Here is a 19,471-nt window from a genome sequence, read left to right on the forward strand (position 1 = left end):
CATTTTTTTTTTTTTTTTTTTGGTACTGGGGATTGAACTCAGGGACACTTGGCCACTTAGCCACATCCCCAGCCCTATTTTGCATTTTATTTAGAGACATGGTCTCACTGAGTTGCTTAGTGCCTTACTAAATTGCTGAGGCTGGCTTTGAACTCGTGATCCTCCTGCCTCAGCCTCCTGAACAGCCCGGCTAGCTCTTTCTTAATGTAGAGCCTATCATGCAGAAATATATAGCCATGTTCCAGTTAAATAAAATAAAAAAAAACGTTCTTAACCCATTAATTCCCAAGTTTTTAATTCTATGAATGTTTCAATGAATTTGACATGTGCATTAAAATAGGTTAGAAGTCATAATCTAGTTATTACATATTATATTCACATAACTATCATTTAACTATTATAATAATGCTTTTATTGCTTTATAACTTTATTAAATATTATGTAACTGCATTAAATATTATATACTATATTTTAGGTTTGTATGCATGTGCAACATCTGGGCCAATGGGCCAATGTATTATATACTCTGTTAATTCTTCTAAACCTAAAATAAAATTAGAAAATCAGTGAATGTTAGTTCAAAGAATAAATTAACTGATGAAGAAAATGTACAAGCAAGTAAAGAACATAAAATAAGAAAAATTCAAGAGATAGTAGGTAAAATTAGAACTAAGGCCACAAAACTAAAGGGCAAAGAAATTTGTAAATAAATTTTTAAAAAGATAGGAAGGAACTTGATCCCAATAATCCACAATATGACGTCACTGGAGGAAAAGTATAGCATCCATCTAACCTTTGTAATAAGAGGGGAAAACAAAAGTATAGAAATGGAGAGGTATCTGAAGTAAAGAGAAAGTTCTCTTGGAAAAGGGTTTATGTATGGATTTCAAGTCTTTATCAGAGATATTTTGTCAGGACGTAATACTCAAGCTGGATATTCTAGGGGTGCTAGTGCCTCATTAAGCAGCTGAGCTATTATCTATGATGGCTGCCTGATGATGCTTACCCACACTCACCTGGTTAAGACCCTCTTAATTCATTCCTCGAACAATCCTGAGTTCTTGCTTTTTCCTGAATAAATAGAACATGTCTGGCTGATAAAGCACAGTCCAAACCAGCAGATTAAAAAAAAAAAAAGACCACATGGCTAAAAGTTCCAAATCTCCAGCTGGTACTTTGGTTAATCACAATTCTAACAAAAATGATAGAGGATTTCTGAACCTTGGCAACTGCTTGCTTTACAAAACAAACCATTTCCCCAGAAAAAAGGTCAAAAAAGCCCTGTAAATATTTAAAAACAATCCACAGTAATAGCAGGAATATCTTTTTTTCTTTTTCTTTCTTTTTTAAAAATTTTTTGGTGCTGTGTATTGAACCCAGGGCCTTGTGCATGCAAGGCAACCATTCTACCAACTGAGCTATTTCCCCAGCCCTATAGCAAGAATTTCTAAGTTCAAATTCTGAATCTTCCCCAGTGAGATGAGGTGGCTCTAGTTCTCCAACATCACATGTCTGTAAATATCCCTGTTTTTCAGGCCCATTCATTACCCTTCCACTAGGAGAAATCCACAGCCACATTCCTGAACATCACAACTGCTAAAAGCACAAACAAAAATATTAATGGTGAAATCTGATGAAATATTTTTGATGGAAAGGGAAAAGGTAGAAAAGTGCACTATAGGGAACTGGACATACAAGGAACAAAAAAGTAGAGTTGGCAGCCTGTGGTATGGGAGAAAATTATATATTAGTGTGACTGAGGCCAAGAGCTTTCATGATGTCAAAACTCCTATTGCTCAGTCACAACATCCAGTGACCTTCATATAATACAAGGCACTAGGATGGTAGCCTAGAGTATTATATGTCATAGGAGTCCTTTGTGATGTCACTGAGAGACTGCATCAGGCTGCAATCACTACCTCCAGATTTTTAATATGAAGAAAGCTGGGGTTTTTGTGGGCTGTTCACTTTCCTTGTGTTTTATGTAAACTACTTTTAGTTGAATTCCATTGGTTTAAATAGGAAGAACGCTTTACAGGTATGCTTCCTAACTGAATACCATTTCCTGTGGACAACGTGTAAGGTCTCGGGCTCTCTGCTAAGTAGATAACAATCGGCACAGGTTTTGTTAATACTGCTAGTTTCTCTCAGATTTCCTGGCAAGATCCCAGATCTCTATGAATTCTCTGTCTTGTCATACTTCTGACTAAAAGCCATATGTTGAAATGAATACCAACTAATGCTGAATTCCATTTTAACTAATTGAAATATCCCATTTATGGAGTAAATTAAAAATTTCATGTGCCTTCACTGTAACCACTTGGTTCCTCCTTCTAAAGCTGCAGTTTTATGATAAAGGTGTCTTCTATTCTCTTTTTAAAAATTAATTTCTTCTCTTTCAGTGCTCTGTCAGAAAATTTGGATCCAGTAGATACTGAATGCCCTGTCAGGCAATTTGGGAATACTGGTTGGAAAAAAAAAAAGAGGGACATCTAGGGAAGGCATGGGACTGTCTGACAACCATCATTTACCACCTTGGAATGAATCAGGTAATTAGTTTAAGGACATGTGATAAAAATGTTCATATGCTTTGAAATAAATGATTACATTTTGGAAACAATTTGAGTCAAATGGGTTATGACTTTAAATTCCAAGAGTTGACCAATCCTCCTCTGGATTATTCTCTTGGTAAAGCAGCCATGAGAACAGAGCTAGAGGAAAAGAATGGAGAAATGAGAAAGGCCATTTTCTTCCTTGCAGGAAGGTTAGAGGAAGTCTGGGAAAATCCTGGCCCTATTCCAACTAGAGAGATTTTACTTAAGCACTATGGAGTTTCAATCTAATTAAAATTGCCAAAATCATTACATCAATCTAGGTATGAGATAACATCATTTTAATTTTTTGCAAGTGTTCTCTACAATTATACAAACCCAAGATCATCTCAAGGGCATTTGAATTTTCCAATTGGGAGTGCACTGTACCTGCCCACAGCAGTCCTATATACTTCCATGACAGTAACTTTTATTTCCTCCATGTCCAACAAAGTTTATTGCACCTACCAACTGATTTTCATCCAAAACATCCAAGAGGGGCCATAAATCTAAAGGTAAGATAGGCCACAATAAACTTTACCAGGATGAATGACATTTAGAGACATGACTGATATACACAGCCCAAGTAGTCTTTACTGAGGCATAAACAGACATGTGTACAAGTCTTGGCTCAACTGGACTGTCAATTCTCATTAACCTCCAAGTCCTGACACTCTCTTCTTTCTCTGCTTTCTGCCCACATCCTTGCAACCTTTTAAGACAACATATGTCTTAGAGAAAATGAGAACATGATTCTGATATTCATTCCCACTCTAAAATGAAAACAACAAAAATACCAAATAAACAATATTATGTTTGGGCAATTTGTGTGTATACGTGTATGTATGTGTTTACTTAAAAATATGGAATAATCGAACCTATATAAAATTAAATAGAATAGCTTTACAAGTCTCCATGTCTGTTCCCTCAGACTCATCAAAGGTCACTTCATGTCTAGATCAATCTTTACTCTCAAGCAGTCTGTTAAGAGCAGTTATCCTCATTTAAAAGATTAGGCAATTGGTAACTTGCTCAAATTCACTATTAAGAAATAGTTTAGGGGGCTGGGGTTATGGCTTAGTGGTGAAGTGCTCACCTACCATGCGAGAGGCATTGGGTGCGATTATCAGCACCACATAAAAATATTGTGTCCACCTACAACTGAAAAATAAACATCAAAAAAATAGTTTAGGGTTGTTGAACCCAAAGCTTGAATTTCAGAATTTCTAATTTATAAAATGGTGAAAGATGACCCAAGTAGTGCCCTTACAGAAGTAGACTCCATTCTCTGTTAAGTCTGTGTTTTGCTGATACTGAAGAAGAGTGAGGCACTGGATAACAAACTCTGGAATGAAATATATTTGTGTCTGGAAAGCAGATGGGATTTGAGAGACGTATGATATACTTTAAAGGAGTAACTAATTCTGTTTCTGCCAGTCCTCCTGGAAACTGTGTGGAAAAAAACAAGGAGAACGTTTTAGATGTCACAGTCATACTACAAAGAAAATCAAGAAATATTCATTGCCATGAGGAGAAGGCCAGACCCTGAATGGAAGTTTATGTGAGCAAAACTGATATAAAAAAGAGGTACTAAAAGGAGGCATATAGATATAACGGCAATTCAGCTAGTAAAACAGCTGGCTATATTTTTAACAGCTTTATTGGGGTACAATTCCATACTACATAATTAGCCCATTTAGAGTGAACAATTCAATGGTTCTTAGTGTATTTTTATATATGTGCAACCATCCTAAGTCAATTTCAGAATATTGTCATCAATGCAAAAAGAAAACCTATACCTTTTTTAGCTATTATTCCTCCTGTTACCCACCTAAACTTAAATAATGAATTATCTAGCTTTTTTTCTCTATTGATAACCACCCCATAGCTTTTAACACAAATGGAATCAATACATGGACTCATGAGTGGTTTCTTTCTTTTCTTTTCTTTTCTTTTCTTTTTAGAGAGAGAGAGAGAGAGAGAATTTTTTAATATTTATTTTTTAGTTTTCGGCGGACACAACATCTTTTTTTTTGTATGTGGTGCTGAGGATCAAACCCGGGCCGCACGCATGCCAGGCGAGCGCGCTACCGCTTGAGCCACATCCCCAGCCCCATGAGTGGTTTCTTTGATTTATCATGTTTTCAAGGTTCATCCTAGTTGTAGCACATCTAAATATAACTTTCTACTAATAATATTCCTGCACAGATAGACCATATTGTTTACCCATTGCTCCAGTAATGGACATTTGAGCCATTTCTAACCTTTGACTATTATGAAAAATGTGGCTATAAGCTTTCATAGACAAATCACTGTGTACCTATTTTGGAATTTTCACAATGTAAATTAAGTTCTTTTGTTAAATTTATTCTAAAGTACTTTTTTTGGAGTATATTACTGGGTCAGTTTCATTTGTGGATTGTTTGCTGCACATGTACAAAGACACAATTAATCCTATATCCTCAAGCTTAGCTGAACTCAGTTCTATTTATTTTAAATAATATTTTTATACCTTTATTTTATTTATTTTTATGTGATGCTGAGGATTGAACCCAGAACCTTGCATGTGCTAGGCAAGCGCTCTACCTCTGAGCCACAACCCCAGCCCCTATTTTTTTTCTCTTGTATATGTGTCTTGATTTTTTAGGATTTTCTATGTAATGTCATCTGGAAATGGAGATGATTTTTATGTGTATTCCAACCTTGATTCCTTTCTTTCTTTTTCTTGTCTACATGCTCTGGCTGAAACCTCCATAATGTTGAATAGAAGTAGCAAAAGTGGATATCCTTGTCTTGTCTCCCTGATCTTAGGGGGAAAACACTAGGCTTGCAGCATTATGATGTTAGGCATATACCTAGATGTTTTGTGTCATGTTCAGGAAATTCCCTTTTATTCCTAGTTTATAGAATGTTTTTATTATGAAAGGGTATTGGCTTTTGTTAAATGCCTTTTTTCTGTCTATTGAGAAGATTGTGTGATTTTTTTATTATTATTATATTAATAAGATGCATTACATTAATTGATTTGAGGTTAAACCAACCTTCCATTCCTGGGATATGTCTGACAATGTCATGTTGTATAATTCATTTTGTTACTGGATTTGGTTTGCTAGTACATTTAAAGACTTCTGCACCCTTATTCTTAAGAGTTATACTTTGACTCATTTTGGTATTTAGGTAGTACTGGACCCTAAAATAAGCAGGGAGCTTGACTATATTCTTCAATAACAACAGAGAAGACACTAGATGAACTCAGAGGCAGTAGCAGAAGTCCTCCTGAATCCACTTAGGTTCTGAATGGCAAATAAGAGCTGGCAATTTTAAAGGGTCAGGCTACAATGAAACTGTCTTCTAAATTTGGGCAGAAAAACCTAAAAAAAAAAAAAAAATCTATCATTGCCCAGTTCACTCTTTCAGAGAATGTATTAGTAACATTATTGCAAGATACATATTTTTTTCATACTGGGAATTGAACTCAGAGGTATTCAACCACTAAGCCACATCCCCAGCCCTATTTTGTATTTTATGTAGACAGACTCACTTTGTTGCTTAATGCCTCACTGAATTCATGATCTTCCTGTCTCAGCCTCCTGAGCTGCTGGGATTTCAGGTGTGTGCCACCGTGCCTGGCTACAGGAAAATTTTTTACATTAAAAAAAACAAAAACAATTACATACAATTAGAAGTACTGTTTCTAAAGATATTCAAAAGTCTGAAAATGTGTTAACATTCTCACAAAAAATAGTAGATCAAAATTATCACCCACCAGTCCAACATGAATAAATAATAAATGATGATCTCACAGATCTAAAGATGGACTACATAATCAAATACATAATCCCAGAAAAGGTGACAAAGCCATGGCTAGACTATAGGTGGGAGTTAGTAGAATGTGGGAGCTACCCTGCCCATGGACTAAGCATCCTTTCTCAGCCTTGAGTAATGGGGATGTTTGATCTGGCATCGCAAGCCACGCACTGTGCGAAACAAGTGGTCTCCACTTAAATTTGGCAAAGAAGTTTGCTCTAGCCCTGGACTTGGGCATTACCCAATGGGATTGGACATCCCCCATTTGAAACCCTATCCCCTGCCTTATTTGGTGAGGAACATTCCATTGAAGCTCCTTTGTGTGTCCCCCTATAAAATAGATTCCGGGTGCACACTCTCTTGCCTTCCAGCATGGAAGAGGACCCTTGAGGTCACAGAGCAGTCCCACCCTTGACCTGAGAAACTCATGTCCATGTGTTGCGTGATCTCTTTGCCATTTTCTTAGACTAATGTTCAGCCAACTCTTTTGAACCCAGATCATCTTGTCAGCATGGGCAGCTGGAAAGAGTGAATTCAAAAATAAAAGAGAAAATAGGCAACATATTCTTCCTTCGTTCCTTTCTGCAAATAATACACTACAAGGAGTACAAAGGTTGAAAAATATCATAGATTTTGCTGCATTCACTACCTATATGTCTAACAAGAAAAGGGATTTTTTAAAAAAAGCAAAATCAGAGCACATCCAATGTACACATAAATAAGCAGACACACTAAAGATGAAATCAAAATTAAGGTACCAAGCATAAACCTATAATCCCAGCTATTCTGAAGGCTGAGGTAGGAGAATCGTAAGTTTGAGGCCAGCCTAGGCAACTTAGTGAGATCCTGACTCAAAAAATACAAAGGTCTGGGGATGTAGTTCAGTGGTAGAGGGTTCCTGGTTTCCATCCCTAACACGCGCGCACACACACACACACACACACAGATTTTTTTAAAAAAGGAACAAAGAAATTAAGAGGCAATATCTAATATTCTTTTTTAACATACTACCAATATCTACATTAACTACTACAAATAATATCATGAAAGTCAATGAAGACAAATGAATGAAGGAATTTATCACATTCATAGATGAGAGTTTCCTCTAAACATAGTAGTTGAGGATAGGTAAGATATATCATAATAAAAATAATGTTCAGGTGGCTAGGTTATACCATACAAGGCAGGGCTGGGGTATAGTTCAGTGGTAGAGTGCATGCCTAGATGGGAGTTTGATTCCCAGGCACAGCACACACACATAAAAGGCACAAAAAAGACACAAAAAAACCTGACAGCAGGATTGATTTCTTTCCTTTTTCTTTTTTTTTTAAACAGGAATTGAACCCAGATATGCTTTACACTGAGCCCTATCCCTAGTCCTTTATTTTGAGACATTATCTCCTTAAGTTTCTTAGGGCCTTGCTAAGTTGCTGAGGCTGGTTTTGAACTTGGATCCTCCTGCCTCAGCCTCCCAAGTCACAGGGATGTGCCATCACACCCAGAAGGGAAAAATAATGAGATATTTAAAAGCAGTTTCCATTCATGAGAACAGGGTAAGTGAAAATACAAACCACTGCCTCAGAGGTATCTGCATACACAGAAGTGACAAAGGACTCACATTCAGATTACATAAAAAATGCCTAAGAAACAACAATAAAAAGACAAACTCCTCAAAATTGGGCTAAGGATTTGGCCTGGCCTTGCCCAAAGGAAGATGTCCACATGGCCAACAGACATCAAAATAAAGACATTCCACTTCACTAGTCATCAGGAAAACCACAATGCCTTACCATTACCCCACCATATTTTACTGTCTGACGACACCATGTATTAAGAAGAAGGTAGGTGGAGCAGCTGGAACTTGTAAAAATTGTTAATGAGTCTCATAACTTTTTCAGCCATTGTGGAAAACTCAACAGTAACTGCTTATGTAGACTCACATTCTCTGACACACCAACTGCTCCCCTAATATATTACCAAACAACCATATGAAGACAAAGCAGCAAGTTCAAGAAGGCTCATAGCATCACTATTCATGATAGCCCAAAGAAACAATCCAAATGTCTGTCAAGAGTAAAATGGACACATACAAGTGATATATTCATGTACTGAAATACTATTTAGCAATGAGGATAACCTGAAATATTTCTACAAACAGTAATCTGGATGGTTCTCACAAACATAAAGTTGAGCAAAAGAACCAACATAACAGGGTACATATATTTCATGATTCCAGTTCAAACAGAGACAACTGATGTATGGTGGTTACGTTGAGGGAACTATAGGTTGCAGAGAAGCTCCAAAGGGGCTTAGGTTTCAGGTAATGTTTTTATTACTGGACCTGGGTACTTTCCCTTGTGGTCCTTCATTTAAGCCATACAGTTGTGATTGTATTGGTTGTTTGATTGCATTATCATGTACAGACTTGTCTATACACATGATAAACTCTAATAAAATTTGGGGAGGAGAAATATATATATATATATATATATATATATGGCATAAGCAGGAGTTATGATCTTAAAGATGCTAAATCTGTAGCCTCCAATTCACAAAAAATATATAATAAACATAATGTCTATATATCAATTAACAAAGATACACATTTCAGACTGAAGTTGTAGCTGATTGCTTTTCTCCCATGCACAGCACCCTAAGCTGGATACTCAGCGTTACAAAATCAAGCAAGCAAGCCAAAAAAAAAAAAAACAAAAAAAAACCCCAAACTTTCCTAAAGCATAAGTTACAGGTAAGTTTCGTCAGTCATACAGGATTTTAATACACATCTCAATCCATTACAAACAAGTGCAAAACTATTAAGTAATTGCAGACTGAGTATATATTAGATCACGACAAGAAACATCATTAAATGCCAAATTTCAAAAATCACAACACAGCAAATTTATTGCCTAGAAGTACTTGGAAGATGGTGAATTAGAAGAAGGGCGCACTTTCCAGTCTCTCTGTGGCTTGAGATTTAAATATTGAGAATACTGCTTCTCAGCAAGGTGGGTGATAGACAGAATTCACTGGATTTCAACAGTGGACAGTAAAATTATCATAGCAACTCAGAAATTCAGAATCATTGAACACAGAAAATGAAGTTTTAGAGATGTGCTAGCTTTGGCAACTATGTCTGTTCACTGCAGAAAAGAGGGGTAACACAGGCAGAAAAAGAAAAAAGCACTCTGAATATATCTGCCATGAGAGCTCCTGTGGAACAGACAGGGAGGCTGATCTTAATTGACCCAAGACAGTATGCAAGCTGATTGAAAAGTACTCTGAATCTCTTGGCTGGCAAGCAGAACTGAGGTGTGAGTCATTCTGAAGACACCTCATGGCAACTCTTGGCAACGGCAGGGGGGCAGTTCATAATAATGTTGCCAGCCTATCCCAGCAAACGTCTGCCATGGAGTCCAGAGTGTGCCCAGTGTGATTGATACAGGCACAGAAAGGACTGTGCCCAGGGGAATCCAGACTGGGATTACTGAGGGGAGAGAGGCTGGTGTTTCCTTTGCTGATAGCCACTCATTCAGAATGGGGTAAGGTCAGAAATTGGTCAGGCAGGCCATGTTTACCCTCCAGGTCTGTTCCTGGGAAGTTCACATCCATGACAGTGGAATAGGGTTTAGATCCCTCACTATGCACCTCAGAAGGTCCCTGAGACCCAGACATCCAGACATTGGCATCTTCCCAGTAACAGGGGGTGGGATCTAATCTCTGGAGTAAATACCACCCTACAAAGTTCCAAAGGATGTTCCAAACTAAATCCCAGCAGCTGGAATTTTTCATTTAGAAATCTGCATTAGCCCTGCTCTGGGAGCACACTGACACAGTCCTGAAAAAACTCCAATTCCCTAGTATGTCCCATCTTATGCTGTGAGACAAGAAGCTGAGAGCTACTACAACCAGCTTTGGTCCAGGCCACACCAGCTGGAAGTTTGGTGAGAAACACAACAAGTCAGATTTAATAACACCCAGTCCTTGAAATAGGGATACAGACCCCAAAAAGAAACAGCAAGAAGGGCACAACAGCATACACAGTGAACATCTGTCCTTGTCAACAGTTTTGACCACAGCAGAAACAAGTCCTTCATTTTTCATTAAGAATTATATTCTGGGGGCTGGGATTGTGGCTCAGCGGTAGAGCACTCACCTAGCATGGTGAAACCCTGGGTTAGATCCTCAGCACCACAAATAAATAAATAAATAAAGATATTAAATTAAAAAAAAAAGAATTATATTCTGGGCTGGGAGCTTAGTTGTAGAGTGCTTGCCTAGCATGTGTGAGGCACTGGGTTCAATCCTCAATAAAGGTATTGTGTCCATCTACAACTAAAAAGAAAAAAGAATTATATTCCTATGTTTTCTTTTTTAAAATTCTGTGTGTGTTCTTGCTGTATTGATTGGTTTTCATATAATTTTATTTTATCATTTTTCAATTGTTTGTTATTTTGACTTTGGAATGATAGGGGGTTTTTTTTAGTGGGTTTGTTTTGATTTTCTTTTAAGTGTTCTTACCTTTGTTTTTGTTTCTCTTGTTACTTTTTCCTTTTCTTCCCTAATAGTCAAATTGTATTGTTTCCTCTTTTTCTGTTTTAGCTATCAGCTGTTCTCTGACTTCCCCTCTGTTCACTTTTTAAATATTTCAAACTTTCTCTTGTTTTCCTATTTCATTTTCTTTTCACTTAAGGAACCATAATTTTACTATGTTTTAGAACTATTTAGTATATATAATTCCGGCCTCCCACCCCTCATGGTGTTGTTGTATTAATACTGTGGACGGCATAGATCACACCTGCTATTTAATGCCACATCTAGTTGTGACCGCTTACTGTTGTGGACAATCCTAAATGCTAACCTCCACCATAACCTTTTGTTTGGCAGTTAGTTTTAGAGATATTATAGTAGACACCCAACATTTATTTTAACTGGATAACGGTTACTCTGTTACTGCTATTGCTTGCTTCCCTTTGTGCTAAGAGGGCTGGAAGTAATTGGGACATTACAAGTTCATAGGGTAGAGACCCTGCTGCTGAGCTACACCCACATCTCAGCCAAGTGACAATGAATCTTACTCCATGTACGAACTAGCCTCATTGAAGCTCCAATAATACATTAACACATAGGATAAGGGAGACAAAAACCCCACTTAATGACCAAGCCCCCATGTAGGAAGAGCTAGAGGGGGACCTCAAGTCCCACTCCTAGACAACTACTCATACAACAAAACAGAATTCCCAAGATGATAGCTAAGAGGAACCCAGAGTATTGCAGCGGTTCTACAGCGGCAAACTGACCAACTTTGGAGGTTGAAATCAACACTCAGATTATAAGGAGCTTAGGTGCTGAAGTTAAAATATACCAAAAACACAAGACTTATTACCAAAAAAGACAAATACACATCAAAGGATGCAGGAATTCTTATCTACAGCAAGTTGAAGACCTCTGAAAACATAAGACCACAGGCAAATAAGTATGCCCCCCAAACTTTAAAATCCTCTAACAAAGGAACCTGCAGAAACGAAGTAGATGAAATTCAAAAGACACTATAAAAATTGATTATTAAAATGTTCGATGAGCTAAAAGAAGATCTAAGGAATGATTTAAGAGAGCAAATGAGATGAAAAACCTTTTTTATCTTTTTTCCATATTTTTATTGGTACATTTTATGACTGTACATAATGGTGGGATTCATTGTTACATATTATATGTGTACACAATGTAAAAATATGATTTGCTGGTAGCATTCACCAGTATTTCTTCATTCCCTTCCTGCCTCTCTTCCCTTGCTTCTTACCTCTACTTACTGATCTCCCTTTGGTGTGAAAGACCATGTTGGTACAGAATTAATAAAAAGAAAACAATCAGAATTCCTGGAAATAAGACACAGTGATAAAACAAAAAATTCATTTGAAAGTATCACCAACAAACTGTACTATGTAGAAAACAGAACTTCAGACATTGAAAACAGTATATGAATTTGAATACTTGATATTGAATAAAGGAAAAAAATAAAAATCACTATTAGAATATACAAAGAACTCTGGGAAAAACATCAAGAGACAATACTTACATGTAATTGGGATAGAAGAGAGGATAAAGATACTATTTAATGGCATTAAGAATCTTCTCTAGAGTAAAATTATGGCATTTTCCAGTAAATGGTTGGAGTTGGAGAATATCAGGTTAAGCAAAATAGCCAATCCCACAAAACCAAAGGCTGAATGTTTTCTCTACTATGCAGATGTTAATTCACAATAAGGCAAGGGGCACTAGGGAAGAATAACATTACCTTAGATAGGCAGAGAGAAGTGATGGAATGTGGGCATAGGAAAGATAGTAGAATGAAACAAACATTATTACTGTATGTATATATGTGACTACATGATCAATATGATTCTGCAACATGTACACTCAGAAAAATGAGAAATTATATCCCATCTATGTATGATATAACAAAGTGCATAAATGCACTCTACTATTATGTATAACTAATTAAAACAATTTAAATTTTTTGAAAAAATAATCTTTGTGAAACAACACATTTTTTTCCAAACTATAAAAATGAGATGGACATCTACATAGAACCCTGGATAGACAAGATCAAAAAAGAACTTCTCCAAGACACATCACAATCAAAATGCCTAACACAGAGAATAAGAAAAGAATATTAAAAGCTGTAAGTAAAAAACATCAGTTCACATTTAGAGGTAAATTTGTGCATCTGTAGGCATGAATTCCTCTTCCTCTGTTAAGGCTTACTTTTGACTTCTCAACTCAGACTGTAAAATAAAGGATGACTTGGAATGAGATATTCAAAGTTCTGAAAGAAAACAATTGCCAGCAAAGACTGCTATATCCAGCAAAGCCATCTTTCAAAAGTGAAGAAGAAATAAAAACTTTTCATGATAAAGTAAACCAAAAGAGGGTTGGGGTGTGGCTCAGTGGTATAGCACTTGCCTCACATGCATGGGACACTGGGTTCAATCCTCAGCACCACTTAAATAAAATTAAGGTATCATGTCCATCTCTAACTAAAAAAAAAAAAAAGAATTCACAACCACTAAAAGAGCACTAAAAAAAGTAGTTAAAGGTATACTACACACAGAAGAACTCAAAACATGCCCAAAGCTCCCAAATAAATGTTCTCTAGAAGAGCAATCAAATAAATGAAATTAAGAATGAATTAAACATAAAAGACACATAATATGATACAACATAACAAACACTTATCCATAATAACACTGATTGAGATGGGCACAAGTGGCACATTCCTGTAATCCCAGTGATGTGGGAAGCTGAGATAGGAGAATCACAAGTTCAAGGCCAGCCTCAGCAACTTAGATTCTGCCTCAAAATAAAAAATAAAAAGGAATAGAGATGTGGTTCAGTGATAATGCACCTTTGGGTTCCATCCCTAGTACCAAAATAACACCAACAACACTGAATGTAAATTTCTCAACTCTCTAATTAAAAGACATAGATTAAACATTCCTTATATATAAACAGATATGAAAAATTGTGCTCTATATGTGTATTGTAATGCATTCCACTGTTGTTGAGTATTTTTTAAAAATAATAAAATCAATTAAAAAAAGACATAGATAAATGGAATGGATTAAAAAACAAGATCCAACTATATGCTGTTTAGACTCATTGGCAAAAACATCCATAGGCTTAAAGTAAAAGAATGAAAAAAGAAATGTCATGCAAATACAGTTTGAAAACAAGCAGGAATACCTATTATATCTGAAAAAAAAAACCCACAGATTTTTAAGCAAAAATTAATCAGAACAGACAAAGGAGGTCATTAATACTGAGAAAGAGAACAATCCAACAAGAAGATATAATGATAGTAAATATTTATGCCTCAAATGTTGGTTGCACCTGATGACATGAAACACTCATTGACACTAAATTCCAGATAGAACCTGATACAGTAATACTGAGTGATTTCAACATACCCCTCTCACCAATAGATAGGTCCTCCAGTCATAAAATTAATAAAGATAATTCTGACATAAATAGTACTAAAATAAAATGGGCCTAGCAGATATCTATAAAATATTTCATCCAAAAACAGCTGAATTCACAATCTTCTAAGCATGGGATCTTTTCCAACATAGACCATGTTCTAGATCACAATGTAAGTCTTAGCAGATACAATAAACAAACTGATACAATGCATTTCAACAGATCATAATGGAATGAATTAGAAATCAACAACAAGAATTATAGAAACCACATAAACACACAGAGATTGAATAATGCTCTTTTAAATCAGAAATGGATTAGAAAAATGTACAGGAAAATTTTAAAATTCCTAGAACCAAATGAGAATAGTGATACAACATACCTAAATCTCTGGGGTACTAGAAGGCAGTTCTAAGAGGAAAGCTTACAGTAGTAAATGCCTATATTAAAAAGAAAGATTCCCAAATAATCAATCTAATGTCACATCTCAAGCCCTAAGAAAAGCAGGAAAAAACTAATTCCAAAACTAGTAGTAAGACAGAAAACAATTAAGATCTGAGTTAAAATTAATGAAATTGTCAGTGGGAGGGGAAATCAATGAAACAAAAAAGTTGGTTCTTTGAAAAAATAAAGATTAACAGGGCTGGGGATGTGGCTCAAGCGGTAGCGTGCTCGCCTGGCATGCGTGTGGCCCAGGTTCAATCCTCAGCACCACATACAAACAAACATGTTGTGTCTGCCGAAAAACTAAAAAATAAATATTAAAATTCTCTCTCTCTTAAAAAAAAAAAAAGATTAACAAGCCCTTAGCCAAACTAGGCAAAAGAGAGAAAATTAACAAAATTAGAGATGAAAAAGGAGATATTACCACAGATATTGCTGAAATCCAGAAGATCATAAGAAACTATTTTGAAAACTCATATTTCAATAAATTGGAAAATCTAGATATTGACAAATTTATAAAAACTTATGATGTAACCAAAGTGAACCCAAAGGATATAGAAAACCTATACAGATCAACATCAAATCAACAGGATTATAGTAGTAATTAAAAAGTCTCCCAAAACAGTTGGGGCTGGGGCTCAGTGCTAGAGCACTTGCCTCACAGGTATGAGGCACTGAGTTCGATCCTCAGCACCACATAAAAAAAAATAAATAAATAAAAACAAAGGTATTGTGTACAACTAAATATTTTTTTTATTAAAAAAAAAAAAACTCTTCCAACAAAATAAAGTCAAGGACCAGGAAGATTCTCACCTGAATTCTACCAGATCTTTTTTTTTTTAATATTTTATTTACATTTTAGTTTTAGGCAGACACAACATCTTTGTTTATATATGGTGCTGAGGATCGAACCCGCGCCACACCCATGCTAGGGGAGCTACTGCTTGAGCCACATCCCCAGCCCCCTACCAGATCTTTTAAGGAGAACTGATACCAATCCTCTTGAAATTGTCCCATGAAATAAAAAGTGGGTGAAGAGACCCAAAGTCATTCAATGAAGCTAATAACATCCTAACAACAAAACTAGATAAAGACACAATAAAGAAAGAAAACTAAGACAGGCCTGGGTTGTGGCTCAGTGGTTGTGGCTCAGTGTGGCTAGCATGTGTGAAGTACTGGGTTCAATCCTCAGCACTGAATATAAATAAAATAAAGGTTCATTGACAACTAAAAAAAAACATTAAAAAAAAACCAAGACCAATATCCCTGATGAACATAGATGCAAAAATCCTTAATAAAACATTAGCATGTCCAAAAACACATTAAGAAGGTTATATACCATGGTCAAGTTGGTTTCGTTCTATGGATTCAAGGTTTAATATATGTAAATGAATACATGTAATTCATCACTCAAATAGAATTAAGAATAAAGTTATATGATTATTGAATCGATGAATAAAAAGCCTTTGACAAAATCCAGCACCTATTCATATTAAAAACACTGAAGAGGGGGACTGGGGATATAGCTCAGTTAGTAGAGTGCTTACCTTACCTTGCATGCACAAGGCCCGGGGTTCAATCCCCAGCACCACCAAAATAATAATTCTAATAATAATAGAAGTAAAAAATAAAGAAAAAACACTGAATTTTTAAGAAAAAATACTGAAGAAATGAGGTGTAGAAGGAATGTACATAAACAGCCCAAAGGCTATATACACAGACAAACCCATAGTCAACAAACATCATTTTGAACAGAGAAAAACTGAAAGTAGGATTGGGGTTGTGGATCAGTGGTAGAGGGCTTGCCTAGCATGCATGAGGCACTAGGTTCGATCCTCGCACCACATAAAAATAAATAAATAAAATAAAGGTATTTTGTCTATCTACAACTAAGAATAATATTTTAAAAATCCTGACAGCATTTCCTCCAAAATCAGGACCACGATGAGGATGTCTGTTCTCACCACTCCTATTCAAAATATTTCTTGAAACTTTAGCCAGAACAACCAGGCAAGAGAAGGAAATAAAAGGGACAAAAACAAGAAAAGAAGCCAAACTACTCCTCTTTGCTGATACTATTTAGAAGACCCAAAAAATCCCAGAAGACTTCTAGAGCTAATAATCAATTTAAACACAGTTGCAAGATATAAGATCAACACCCAAAAATTAGTTCTCCCATATTCTAATAATTAGAAAGAAAGAAAGAAAACTATTCCATTCACAACAGAATTTTTAAAACCTTTGGAATAAATCCAACTGAGGTTGTAAAGACCTCTAGAATGAAAATTATAAAACACTGAATATAGAAATTGAAAAAGACTTAGAGTATGGAAAGACTACCATTCATAAACAGGCAGAATTAATATAATCAAAATGGTATTTTTCACAAAACTAGTAAAAAAGAAACTAGTAAAAAACTATTTTTACTAGTTTTACTAGTTTTTTTTTTTTTTACTAGTTTTGTGAAAAATACCATTGGTATTTTGATAGAAATTGCACTGAATCCATAAATTGCTTTTGGTAATAATGCCATTTTGATTATATTAAAAATATAATATAATAAGTAAAAAAAAACTAGTAAAAAACTATTTTTACTAGTTTTACTATTTTTTTTTACTAGTTTTGTGAAAAATACCATTGGTATTTTGATAGAAATTGCATTGAATCCATAAATTGCTTTTGGTAATATGGCCATTTTGATTATATTAAAAAAATAATATGTAAAAATAAAAGAGCAAGACAAACCAAAGCCATTATGACCAACAAGAGTGAGGATACAGGATCTGGGGTTGTGGCTCAATGGCAGAGCACTTGCCTAGCATGTGTGAGACACTGGGTTCGATCCTCAGCACCACATATAAATAAATAAAAAATAAAGGTATATCAACAACTAAAAAATATTTTTTAAGAAAGTGAGGATACAGGTATCACAACACCTGATCTCAAAATGTACTACATGCCTATAGTCATAAAATCAGCATGGTATTGAATTAAAACCATATATGAATACCAACATAATAAACTAGAAGACATAGAGACAAATACACATAAACATAGTCATCTGATCCTTGCCAGGTGCCAAAAGCATAAGCTGCAGAAAAAGATAGCCTGTTTCACAAATGGTACTGTAAAAATTGGATAGCCATATGTAGAAGCATGAAACTAGATTCTATCATGAAAAATCAACCCAAAGAGGATCAGAAACCTGAAACAATGAAACTCCTGGAAGAAAATATATGAACAACATTCCAACATACTGGCATAGGAACTGACTTCCTCAGACCCCTAAAGCTCAAGAAGTTATCAGTGGAATAGTATTACATTAAAAAGCTTCTGCAAAATGAAGGAAATAATTAAGAATGTGAAGAGATCTTACAGAATGGAGGAAAATCATTGTCAGGTAGTCATCTGATGGGATTAATAACCAGAATACATACAGAACTCAAAATACTTACCACTAAGAATACTAAATGGATAAATGGGTGATATATCTAAAGAGAACTCAACAGAAATACAAATGGCCAACAGGTATAGGAAAATATGTTCAACATCCTTAGCAATCAAGGAGATGTATATCAAAACTACACTGAGATTTCATTTCACCCTAGTCAGAATGGCAATCATCAAGAATACAAACAACAGTAATTGCAGACAGGAATGTAGGGAACAAGCTAAACTTATACATTGTTGGTGGGACTAAAATCAGTACAACCAATTTGGAAAACAGTATAGACTAGGAATAAACTGACTAGGAATGACTAGGAATAGAATCACCATATGACACAGCTTCCCCATTCCTTGGTATTTATCTAAAAGATCTAAAATCAGCATACTATAGAGATACCTACAAAGCAATGTGTATAGCAGCACAATCCACAATAGACAAGTTATGAAACCAGCCTAAGTGCCCATCAATAGATGAATGGATAAAGAAAATGTGGCGTATATAAACAATGGCATTCTTCTTAGCCATAAAGAAGAGTGAAATGGGGAGGGGGGCTGGGGTTGTGGCTCAGCAGTAGAGCGCTCGCCTAGCACATGCGAGGCTCTGGGTTAGATCCTTAACACCACATAAAAATAAATAAAATAAAGGTATTGTGTCCAACTACAACTAAAAAAATAAAAATTAAAAAAAAAGTGAAATTACGTCCTTTGCTAGTAAATCAATGGAACTGGAAAATATCATGCTAAGTGACATATGTCAGACTTAGAAAGTCAAGTGTTGAATGTTTTCTCTCATGCGGAAGCTAGTGGGGAAAAAAGGAATTTTTAAAAGTGTGGGGAATATAAGGGAAAGCAGTGGAGAATTAGTAGGAGACCAAGTAAGGGAGAAAGGAAGGCAAAGGGGAAGAACTGGGGAATAATACTGACCAAATTATGCTATATGTATACATGAATGTATCACAGTTCATTCTAATTTTATATGTAACTATAACTCACCAATTAACAAACAGGGCTGGGGCTGGTGCTCAGTGATATAGAGCTCGTCTAACATGTGTGAGGCCCTAGGTTCAATCCACAGCACCACATAAAAATAAATAAATAAAAGATATTGTGCCCAAATACAATTGAAAAAGAAAAATATTTTATATTTTATATTATTTATATATATATATATATATATATATATATATATATATATATATATAGAG

General features: G+C 35.5%; 1 long non-coding RNA gene and 1 pseudogene across 1 annotated transcript in view; one reads left to right on the forward strand and one right to left on the reverse strand.

Annotated features, from left to right (window-relative positions):
• The window catches only part of LOC125612629, a 55,960-nt gene extending 53,437 nt beyond the window's left edge, over positions 1–2,523 (forward strand). The window contains exon 8 of the long non-coding RNA XR_007343117.1: positions 2,403–2,523. This is a non-coding gene — a long non-coding RNA (uncharacterized LOC125612629). The remainder of the gene's footprint in view (positions 1–2,402) is intronic.
• The window catches only part of LOC107151762, a 59,447-nt pseudogene that overhangs the window by 37,013 nt on the left and 2,963 nt on the right, over positions 1–19,471 (reverse strand).

The sequence above is a fragment of the Marmota marmota genome, unplaced genomic scaffold, assembly GCF_001458135.2.
Source record: "Marmota marmota marmota unplaced genomic scaffold, marMar, whole genome shotgun sequence".
Lineage (NCBI taxonomy): Eukaryota > Metazoa > Chordata > Mammalia > Rodentia > Sciuridae > Marmota > Marmota marmota.